Source organism: Mus pahari, chromosome 2, assembly GCF_900095145.1.
Source record: "Mus pahari chromosome 2, PAHARI_EIJ_v1.1, whole genome shotgun sequence".
Taxonomy (NCBI): Eukaryota; Metazoa; Chordata; class Mammalia; order Rodentia; family Muridae; genus Mus; species Mus pahari.
The window spans coordinates 22,581,030-22,583,177 of NC_034591.1; the positions used below are offsets into that span (position 1 = coordinate 22,581,030).

At 43.5% G+C, this 2,148-nt stretch overlaps 1 non-coding gene across 1 annotated transcript; it reads left to right on the plus strand.

Annotated features, from left to right (window-relative positions):
• Positions 1-1,795: 1,795 nt before the first annotated feature.
• LOC115063587 lies at positions 1,796-1,902 on the plus strand. Its single transcript, XR_003843420.1, has one exon. It is a non-coding gene; the product is annotated as a U6 spliceosomal RNA (small nuclear RNA).
• Positions 1,903-2,148: the final 246 nt, after the last annotated feature.

A 2,148-nucleotide genomic window follows, 5' to 3' on the forward strand; every position in this document is an offset into this window, starting at 1 on the left:
AAGAGAAATAGAATAAATAGTGATGTGTGAACAATGTATGCGTTTGGAAGGATAGTTTGGCATGAGATGATCGAGTAAAGGGGGGAGAGAGGGCTGCAGGAGGAAATATGGGGAAAACAGCTAAAATGCAGGGCATTTGAGGGGTAGTATGGAAACTTAAGACAGTAAAAACTTCCTAAAATATAAACATATATGGCAGTGATCTAAATACAATCACCAAATAGTGAGTGAGACATAGTCTCAACAGGCCATATTTGGTTAACAATGGAAGTTTTGAGTATCAGAACTGGATTGCGTCTAATTGAGCTGTTGGTCAAAGAGATCAAATGGGAATATCCAAACCCATTGCCAAGACTATAGATTGCTCTCCACACACTGACAGCAGGGCCCTGTTCCTGAGAACAACACATTGAACATGAAAATGTCAAGATGGTGCCTACATAGAGCCTCCACCCCTATGTTCTACCATCTGAGGTACAGGAAGGTATTCTGCATGCTGCCAAAAGAGAAACATAACCGCCCAGCCACCCACAAACCCCTGATACAATGTCCTGCTTCGAGATATAATCATGCAGCAGTGGCACAAAGCTTGTGGGAGTAACCAACTAATATCTGATTTGACTTAAGGCCAACTTCACAAGGTAGAACCCAAACACAACACTGCTTATACTTATCTTCAAGTGCCTTGCTCAGCCATCATCAGAGAGGCTTCGTCCCGAGGCGAAGGGGTACAGATGCAGAGACCCACATTCAGACGTTATGCAGAGAAAAGGAGTCTTCAGAACACACAGCCCTAAATGGAGTGTTTCTACCAAATCTTCCCCCTCAGGACGCAGAGACCACCATGAACAAGGAGTGTCCTTTGCCTGTATATTTCGGCAGTTCAGTGTTTTCATGAGGTTCCTGATGTGTGAACAAGTGGGTCTCCATTTCTTGAGTGTTCTTTTGAACTTTTTCCATCTATTTGCTTGTTTGGTCCAATTCTGATGTGTTCGGTTTTGTTTTATCTTATTATATTTGATTATTATCCCAACGAAGCCTATTTGTTATCTAATGAAAGACAGAAGGGGTGGAACCAGATGGGGGCTAGGGAGGAGTGGGAGGAGCAGTGGGAGGAAAACCCTAATCAAGATGTATTATGTGAGAAAGACATTATTTTCAATAAAAGGAAAAGTGTTATAAATAAATAGATAAATAAATAAAGTGAAGGATGACTTCCCTTTCCATCCTCCGGGAAGGAAGTTGTTTGGTCCCCAGGTGAGGCTCCAACAGGCACAGTGTTTTGTGGCCCAGTTGGGTGCCCCATGTGTGGGTGTGATCAAAGAGCCTGCTGAGGAGTGCTCTCTCCTCCATCGTCCCTGCAGAGGAGGGTCAGCATTACTGAGCCTGCTACTCATTGACTTGAAACATGTCAATCTAACAGGAAAAATTGCTAGATGTAAAACATATTCCACTGAATTTTTTAAACATTTATTTATTTTGTGCATCCATCTGTAGGTCTTCGGCAGGTACATTTTTGGAGTGGTGTGTGTGTAGAGATCAGAATATAATTCATAGGAATCAGTTCTCTCCTCCCAACATGTGGAAGGTTCAAACTCAGGTTTGGCACTCATTGACTCTATCTCCCAAGAAAGGGTTTCAGAGAAATACTGTTTGAAATCCTGAAGGTGATTCTCCTAAAAAGCAGTTGTTGATGCCCTGAGCCAGTGCACTGTAGCCTGAAGGCTGTGGCATGCCTGCTCCTTATCCTAGCATGAAAAGAACAGCCAAAAACATATTTCAAAATGCTTCGTAGGTGCTCACTTCGGCAGCACATATACTAAAATTGGAACGATACAAAGATGATTAGCATGGCCCCTGCACTAGGATGACACGCAAATTCATGAAGCGTTCCATATTTTTTGTTCACAGTCATCTATTGATGGAACACAGGGCTCCCAATGGAGGAGCTAGAGAAAGTACCCAAGGAGCTGAAGGTGTCTGCAATCCTGTAGGTGGAACAACAATATGAACTAACCAGTACCCCCTGAGCTCTTGTCTCTAGCTGCATATGTAGCAGAAGATGGACTAATCGGCCATCACTGGGAAGAGAGGCCCCTTGGTCTTGCAAACTTTGTATGACCCAGAACAGGGGAAGGCCTGGGCCAA